General features: G+C 40.4%; 1 protein-coding gene across 1 annotated transcript in view; it reads left to right on the top strand.

Annotated features, from left to right (window-relative positions):
- Positions 1 to 2,099: 2,099 nt before the first annotated feature.
- NEK7 (NIMA-related kinase 7) overlaps positions 2,100 to 9,480 on the top strand; it is a 65,200-nt gene continuing 57,819 nt past the window's right edge. Inside the window, exon 1 of the mRNA XM_010131123.1 lies at positions 2,100 to 2,226. The gene's annotated coding sequence lies outside the window, so the exon portion shown is untranslated. The remainder of the gene's footprint in view (positions 2,227 to 9,480) is intronic.

Below are 9,480 nucleotides of genomic sequence, written 5' to 3'. Positions count from 1 at the left end.
TCCGGCTGGTTTCCTCCAGGCTTCTCAGCCCTTGTCTCACCTGGGAGCTTGCTGTCGGGCAGATGCTCCCCGGGGCTGCCCAGTCTGGAGGATTTCACACAGCACTGAGTAAAAATAGCGTCGTCACTGGGAGGCACGAAGCTGTGGTAGTTGAGAGAGCTCGGTCCCATGCTGCTGCCTCTGCCTCTCACCCCCTCTCCTAGAGAGCCGCCTCCAGGCGAGGGGAGCCGCTGTGCCCCGCTACCAGCAGCGCTCGGGGCGGGCAGGAGGGCAGAGGCTGACGCCTGGCCTTGAGGGTCCCGCTTGCAGGTGCCAGCGTTTCCTCGCCCGTGCTCATGCCAGCCTCCTGCGGTTGCCGGGTTTGCCTTACCTCACCGGTTGGTGAGGCTCCCAGGTGGTGGCAGCGCCAGTAGCCGTACGAGGGAGGCTGTGAGGATCTGAGGCCTGGTGGGAAACGCTGGAAGGGAGGCATCCTCCATCTGCGTGGGTTTTTCTCTTTCTGTCCCATCCCCACCCTGCTTCTCTGTTTGCCTTATGCAGCACCCGATCTCGATGGCCCGGGGATCTCTGGTCCTGAATTCCAGTTTGTGTCCGTGCAAACTGTACTTGCTTGCTGTTAGGATGTGAAAGGTCAGAATACTGTTTTTCGGGTGAAATGAGCTTTGTTTTGCTGTACATTTTTTGAGAAACATCACTTCTTGAATGGTTAAACTATTGAGGGCGTTAAACCTACTTTTGATAAAAAGTGTGCATTGAACCTCATGGATATCCAATTCATGATACTGGAAAAAAGAGTTTCTTCAGTTTTTTCACTTCTTGTGCCCACCAAATGGTAAACGTTACTTTTGTCACCTTTGAGGTGATAGCACCATTTTCTCAGATTGCAAGTGGCAGCATCACTTCTCAGGAAAGGTCACACATGCATAGTACATTTGCTGAATGTACTGGATGTATTTTCTGTGTAAAGTTGTATTACAAACTTGAGATGCAGAAATTACAGTGAAAGATTAATCTGTAAGGCAAACACTTCAGATGATTAGATGTCAAGTGGGTATTTGCAGCTCTGCTAAATCAGGAAGAATGAAGTTTAAAAATATTTCACTTTCAAGGCTATCTAGGAGACAATTCTTTGTGTTGCAGTGCTGCAGAAATGTCTGTGTTTGTTTGAAATTTTGGATTCAGGCTGTCTTGAGAGAGATAAAATGCAGTAGAAAACAGTCATTAGCTCACGAGCTATGAAAACCTTAGACAGAGGAAGGAAAACTGTTTTGTATTGTGGAAAGAGGGAAACCTACAGGCAGTGTCCGACAGCTTTAAAGTAAAAGTTCTTCAGGTTGGTTGTGGGTTTTTTGGGGTTGTTTTTTTTTTGTTAGCAGAAGGAAGAATGTATTAAGAGCACTCATCTCGAATTTCAAAACATGAAGATATGTTGATAAACATCTGATGTTTGGGTAGATGACTTTTCAAAGCTCACTTAAAGGCTCAACCTTTACAAGAGAAGTCTCTGTCATAAAGACCATTCAACATACCGGTTAGTCATTGGAGTAAAAAAATAATTAGAACAAATCAAGGAATTCTAACCAACTAAAAATCTTTTTTGATTGACTTACAGTGTCTTCCAGGGTCTAGAAGAATTAGATGAGTAGAATCTCATTCCCACCATAGCAACTTCTTTCACAAGAAAAAAATTTGCAAATGTTTGCAAAACGTTTTAAAGTTCATCTCTTAAGGCCTGTGAGCGTATGCAAAACTCAAATGAAAAGTAGAGTACTAGAAGTCAATTACTCATTTTACTGTGACCTGTGGTATCTTCTGAATTGTAAGATACAGCTGTATAGCCCATCCATACCTTTCTTTTTTGTGCAGCGGTGTTGAGCTCAGTTGCAGAAGACATGGCTGGTCTAATATATTTGTCCACAGAGACAATTTGGTGAGGCTGTTTGTTCATCTGTTAAAAAAAAAAAAAACAAACCCAAAAAACCCCTAACAGCTTGGTACAATATCCTGCATTTATGTTAGTCCCACGTTCAGTTGTATTGCCATTGATGCCTTATTGCCTTCTGAACTTTGATATTGTTCCAGACATCTGCACTGAATGGATGAGTTCACGTTATTTTGAAAAGTTGCCTGGGAAAAGTCAAAATACAATAACATCTTCTCTACCTCCAAGGGAATTTTTTTTGAATATTTGGGGTTTATCCAAAAATCCCTCCTGATTCCCGAGGAGTAGTGCTTAGGAATGATGTGTGGGAGGTATTATCTTGTGCAGGTTAGTGCTGTGGATAGTCATAGGAATTAATGGACTGATTTCCAGAAAATGTGTTTGGTTTAGCTACATTCCATGTGCTTTGCAACAGAGATGAAAATAACGGACCAAAATACCAAAGTGGTGATAAGGACAGCCTTTAGAGCACCAGTTTTCTGTATTTGCCACAGTATGACCTCCTCTGGCTACGTGGAAAGGAGCTCAGCCCTCAAGTGAAGCACAACATTGCTACCTCTTTACTTTTTTTACTTTTACTTAGTAGGTATTAAAAGGATTCTTCCTGTCAGGTTAGTTAAAGCTGACAAGAAGCAATGTTATTAAAATAAGTTGCTTCTTTGGTGAAGATAATCCTGTGCTTTTGTCGCAGGCATGTGAAACGTAACTATGATTCAGTTGTGATTTCTGTAGCTAGAAAATACACGGTATATTTCAAGTGTTGTTATTCCCTGTTGGGTGGATAGAACAGATGCTTATGTAAGGGAATTTGTTATAAAATTTTAAACAAGGCATTAAATAGAGGAATTTTTAAGAAAATACTGTGAACAATCATGTTAAACCCCCATTGCACGTAGTTAATCTTGTGGTCTTGGTGACTTCTTGCTGTTGATTGTAGGTGGCTAAATGGACTATGTGCAGCATCTGGGAGTTTTTATTCAAACCTCTTTGCTTTAATCTGCTTGAAATGATTCATGACAAAGTTATGGCTATCTTATTGAATAGCCAGAACAGAGAAATTGCCTCACAATGTCATAAAAGTACTTGTAAAACTTGTAGATTAGATCCTTGCTGAAATCTTTGGAAGAGGTTTGAGTTAGGTGCTGCGAAGTGTGGATGGACCAATCTTTTTCGGTTCACTTTAATCATCTGTTGTCAGTATATAAAGTTTACAAGATCACCGATTCCTTGAAAGCTGGAAGGCAAAAATATCACAGGTGAACTTAATCCTAAAATAAGTAAAAACTTGTGGTTGGAAAATGCACAGCATTCTGTCCTGTAGAGGCCCTTCTTTGGTACCCTTTTCGTGCTCGTCTGAGAGCAGATCCAAAAAAGGAGTTGTCTTTGCAGCAGTGAGCTCCCCGTACTTGCCCTGACTGAAACTCAGAACTGTGTGCTAGGTACGTGGGCTGCTTGTGAAGTTCCTGGAGATAAGTAGGACTTCAGACTCAGCTAGCAGCCTGCAAACAGAGCGCTTAATGTACAGCTAGTCACTGAGGGTATTCCAAACCCAGGAATAGACCTTGCATGTTTTAGCCAGCAGTGGTTTAATGTAAACCACAAGAATCAGCTGCGAACTTGAGCGTTGGCCTGCTTCTGAAGTGAGTGTGCTGGCTGCTAGCTGCTTTGCTTCTGGACCCAGGGATCCTGGATTACTTGCTACTGTCATGCATGGTTTCAGGATTCAAAGGTAATGCTAGTCAGAGGATCATAGAAAGCCTCTTAAATATGGCTGGTGGGTTTTTTTCTGGTTCTGCACAGTGCTTCATTCATTTCATCATCTCTGGGGTAGCACAGATTTTTAAACTGTGTACTACAGATAGATACATATTCACAAGCTGGAAAAAAATCAAACACCTGCAGTATGATATTGCAAGATGTTGTCTTGGACTGTTTTCTAAGATATTTAGGCATTTCTTTAAGGATTGTATGAAAGTTACTATTACATGTGTTTTGCTTCACCTGTAGCAATGTGATCGTTACCAGTTGTGGTGGTGGCACATACTGGTTGTATGCAGCCAGCCTTCCAAACTGGGTATTTTCTCCCCTGTGCCTAGTAGTAACAGATTTATCCGACAGTGCTTCTAGCCTTTTAATTTGTCTGCATTTTTAACTCCTGTGTGAAGCTCAGCTGTTTATACTTTTAATAAATCACTTCAGCATCTCTTTATGAATAATTTATTTTTTCAGGTGTATTTAAAGCCATCCCTCCCTTTGGGAAAGGTCTCCTCACTCTCTCTTTATTGTAGTTATAAGAGTTTCCAGATTATATCTTAGCTTCCTCTCTCTGAAAATCTGCATTTTTTTTGCAGTTTGACTTGTTACCCTGGTTTATTTTCCTTCCATTTATTTTGATTCCTATTTCCACTTTTCCATACAGTATTTTATTTTCAAAACTCTTGAATAAATTGCCTTCTCTCTGCTGTGTCTTGCCGTCTTGTCATAGCTGCTCTGAGTTTACTTCTTAGCATCCCTACCTAAGGATGAACTAAAATGAACTGTGGTGAGCTGATGTACTAGCATGCTGTTGCCAGAAGGGAAACACTGTTTCTTCTACAATCCCTTTCCTATGTCTTCCCATCTTTGAACTTCCCCTACTCACGTTTTCTCTGGCACTCAGCAGACTCCTGGATGCACTGGTTCGCTCGCTGCCTCCAGAGCTGAAACCCAGCTGCATTAGGGAATGAAATCAGATCAGCGAAAAGTCCAAAGAGTTCAAGATGGCAACTCAGCATCGTGTGCCAGGAAAAGCAAAAGCAAGCGAGACCCTTGGTGTCACTGAGTTATTAGATTGGCTTTTATAATTTCGTGTAGAGACCTAATTTGTCAGTAGATTTGACTGATCTGAGTTAGGGCTGTTTTACCCCCAGCTATGTCTTCCCCACTGTCTTTTGCCATCACAGGTTTGTCCTTGTCTCTGCAACGGAACAATTCAGGGAACTGAACTGGAAAAAAGTAACTTTTTGTCAAGGTTAGTTTTCACCTGGTTTCAGTTACTGTATCGGGAGTCTGGGTATCCCTGGGAACCCCACTGGACGGAATTGGGTCTGGAAAGCATGGCTGAAGGCAGGGGAAGTAGCAGCATCTCGTAATCGGTTAATGCTGTCTTAAAACCACATCCTTAACAGTGGCAGTAGTGCAGAGTGTGATATGGACTGAGGATTTGCTTTTTAATAGTACTGTGGTTAAATAAGATAATTCATTCCCTGCAAAACTTTTCGCTGTGACATGATCACGGTCCGCCTGTGTACTTTATAACTGGCTCTTCAGTATGAAGAAATGGGTTATCAAATTTCCAGGTGAATAGAAGTGAAATGAAAACGTAAAAGTCTGCTGCCTGAGCAGTTTCAGTTCCTGCTGCTTCTTCAGGTCCTATGAAGGAACAATCAAACGGTTCAAATAAGGGCAAGTCAGTGCATGTACAACCCCTTGGGAACACCTTGCAAGATAAGCAATCTACTTGAGTGATAGAATTGAAATGCAGAGGGAGAAGTAAACAAAATAAAACTTTTAACATTGTTCAAGTGAATGAAGAGGAAGGGGAACTTGTGAAGCAGGAGAGCTTGGACTTTCATCGTCTAGTCAGGCAGCAGTGACAGAGAGCGAACTCTTAGTATTTGGAGAATGACAGTGACTGGCATTTGTATTTTGTAGAGTTGGATTGGAAATATGCCCTATAAATCAGGATGAATGGATGAGAAAATAGCATATGAACTCTTAGTGTATTCCCTTACTTGTTTTGTAAGTAGATTTTGTGTATGGTTATTCCTGCTCTTGCTAAAACTGGCTCTTAACCCAGCTTCACTGTCTGTGTTGGTTTTGGCTGCTTTAACTGGACTGGTAAGGAGTAGGGAATTTGGATATAAGTTTGTTGAAAAAGTCAGTAGTAGTTACTTCCATGTAGATGCGTGATAGCTACTTGTAGATTAACAAGTGCGGGGGCTCATGTTGTCCACGTTAAAGGCTGTCCCTGCAGAGGGGAGGAATGTCCTGCTATCCCATATAGAGTATTGATCTGGTAGAGGATTGAAAAATTGAAAGCTTTTAGAAACGGTTTCTAAAATTAAGGCTAATCCTACTTCTCTATATGCATTCATATTCAATCGCTTTCAGTGCTTTAAAAGTTGCAAATATGACTTTTCTCTGAAGTGGATGCTTCTGCGAAGAATTTTACAAATGAGTATGTATTTTTCACATTTTAGAAGACTTTTTTTTTGATTATGCAAAATGAATATTTAGTTTTTACCACTGTCAGCTAACAATATTCTGTGTGTAAACAGATGTGTTATATATGCATAATCTATAAATATGCATAGACACATGTATATATTATTGTGTATATATTATTATGCATATATATAGTGTGTGTATATACATCTGTGAGTACTAATTGGGATTAATGACATATTTTACTATGCTAATGATTAACTTGGTCTTCCTCTCTTGAGTTTGCTTTATCACTTGCCAATTAAGGTCTTGATTGTCTTGGCAGAGTTCAAGTGAGTGTCAGCTTAAATGCATTTTGCTTTGTTAATGCGTACTTCTAACTTAGCTTTTCACAGAGTGAGAAAAATAAACTAGAGTGGGTATTATATGGCATATTCTCGAATATTTGTTAATTTAATGGGTAGTTTAAATAATCAGCAACATTGCAGTACAATCATCATCGTGGCTTGACTTCGCAGACGAAGATGTGGGAAGGGCTTTCCCCACGCTCCCTGCAAGCGCGCTGATGGCTGAAAAGGCCAATGCGGGATAGGCAGGTCCGGTTGCAAAGAGCACACTGGAAGGTCTCCTTGGGTGGAATATAAATTAAATAACTCACTGCTGACAACATTACATTGTGGATTGTATGTTTCTGGAATTTGTGATTAACAGCAGACTGCTAAAAAGTTTAGTATTTTTTATATAAAAGTGTGGGCCTGTCAGGATCATGATAGTTAATGGAAAGGCATTGATTGGCTATTATTTAAAGTGTTTCAGCATTATTTCATCATTTCTAATGCTGTCTTTAAGATGAGTGTGTAACTTTATGAATAGATGGCATAGTAATGTGGGTGTTTTTAACCAGATTTCATTTTAATGGTCTGTGTTAGTCAGGATTTATTTCCTGAAAAGACACTATGTATGTCCTGTGCTCTCATCCCTATTGGGAAATTTGTTTTTTTCAGTTAGAATCTCTCGCCACTCATGTTAAATATACCCGTATCAGATACTGAGTTTGGAATGCTGATGATATAAAGGTGGATGAAATATATTTTAGCACTTAAGCTATGACAAGTTGAGTTTCATCTTTCCAGTTGTATTCTGCTGTGAGGGAGAAACCTCAGCAAAACTGGTTTAAACTGACAGAGCAGACATTTAGGGAAGCTGTTGGGGGTTGGTCTTTTTCTTGACTCTTAAGCCTTTTGTGCTATTTTCTCCTTCCTGGAGTGAGAGGCTGCATGGTGTGTGGTTGCTAGTTGGGTTTAAACCACAACAATACGTCAGTGTTCTGAGAGGTGTTTTGGGTACCATTTGTGGGCTGTTGTTTCCTGGTCTTTAGGAATGCACTAAAAATATTTTCTGTGAAACTGAAGTGACTTTCACTTTGCAAATAATGTTTCTGTTACAATGTCCAAATGTGTTTCTCCTGTTCAATGGTTTATGTAGAACACCAGGAAAAAATTACATTTGAATGTTAAGGAATTAGGATGAGATTTAGATTCAAGGTTGGTTTGCTTTATGAGACGTGATTTCTGACATTCCGTTTCTTTGGAAAACTCCTTGCTGTGCTGTCTTTTATTGTAACGTGAATGATGAAGTTGGGATGCTTTGTTTACAGCTGCCAATGTTCTCTTTCTTCATCCAGGATCTTCCCTGTGTGTGTCCTGAACCCTTGCTTTTAAAATAACTTTGAAAATTTGTAAACTACAACCTGCACTCTCGGTACTACTATGAAGCGGGTGCTGAAGAAGGTTGGTGAGTGTTGGTGACCTGACAAAGTTTGGGCCAGGTTTGGCCAGAAGGCTGGTTCCCTCCAAGCCCCCAACCTTTTGCCTTGAAGAGGTAAAGAATGACTGTTAAGGCGGTATGTTTTAACCTGCTTGCCTAAAGCTTGAGGGCCCAGCTGTTTTTGCTGGGTCTGCAGTTTGCCTCCTCCGGAAGGGTATGTGGCTTTGATCTAGAGCTGGGGGTTGCTGTTACGTCACCTGGCTTTCCAGGTGATGGAGAGCAGAGCTGGAGCTGGATTGGCGCGCTTGGGCTCCCTGGCATAAGCTGCTGGGTTTAACACCAGTGTAGTGGATTGAGTAATTGTGGTTTTGATATTCAGTAAGGCACTTGGAAATCTAATCCCTTGTTTTCAGAGTACAGGTTTTTTTTTTAGTTTCAACCAGCATGACTATCTGAATGTTCTATCTAGGTTTAAATTGTGCTTTTGGGTAGCTGAGAGTCTGCATGCAATATATGCAAGTGGGAGTATTTCTTTAGCACCTATACTTATATGGAAACCAGTATTAATACATGGGGTGTTTTTCTTAGCTGAGGATGATCCTTATCTTTGAATGTAGTTTGTAAAGATAGTTGAAAAGTTTAGTGATCTAAAATTTGTCGTCTTAAATCTGTGTTAGATACTGAAGAATCTAACCTGACACCAAAAAATTAAGGAGTACGTATGGTGTTAAATGGATAGTTGTTTCTGGAGGGCCTTGGCTCTAACCTAACTAAAATAATGGTTGTAGTAAACGTTCTGTTTGTGAACATTGACTAAAGTGACCATGTGCCTGATCAGCACATTGAGAAACATGAAGTTACAAAATTCATGATGTTAGAAATGATGTGTAGATCTATATTCTGCAGAAAAAAGGACAGAGATTTGCAGATTTTTAGCAGAACTGTAACCCTCTGAACATTCTTTTTAAGTATATATTTTTTAAGAGTTTAGCTGTTTCTTCTGTGACATTGGTTATTGAATGTCCCCCCTGAAGATCCAAAATTACCGAAAAAGTGTGTAGCAAGTAGCTAATGGAAACCATGTATCATTGAGATTATTAATGATGTTTTCTACAGGAGAGCGTTGTATTTATTTGTTGTTGTAGAACTGCCATCTGTTAAAGCAATAACGTAATTGCCTGTGGAATGTGTTTCAACGGTTTATGGACTTTGAGCTATGAAACTAGCATTTAAAAAACCTGTTTCATGTGATTAAGCAACGCATTTAAGCTTTTTCTTCTGCAATGTTCATGTTTATAAAGAATTAGTTGCAAGTCCTAGACTTGAAGTCCTTAGGACTTTAAGTCTTTCCCAGGTATCCTTCTTTTCCTTTCAAAAAATGCTAGTTTCAAGTATACTCCAATGAAATGCCAGTGATGAGCGCTGGTTCCTGTTCAGTAGGTCCTCTGCTCTGGTTTCACTAACAATTATGGGTAGTCCCACCTCTTCTCTAGCTTGTTGGAGGAACCACCTGGAAAGCCAAGTGCTGTTGGTGGGACCTGAGCTTCTCTTGGGGTGCAGGAATG

This window comes from Buceros rhinoceros, unplaced genomic scaffold, assembly GCF_000710305.1.
Source record: "Buceros rhinoceros silvestris isolate BGI_N320 unplaced genomic scaffold, ASM71030v1 scaffold14492, whole genome shotgun sequence".
Lineage (NCBI taxonomy): Eukaryota > Metazoa > Chordata > Aves > Bucerotiformes > Bucerotidae > Buceros > Buceros rhinoceros.
The sequence above is the reverse complement of the archived record's forward strand: the minus strand, read 5'-3'. Positions and strand labels throughout refer to the sequence as shown.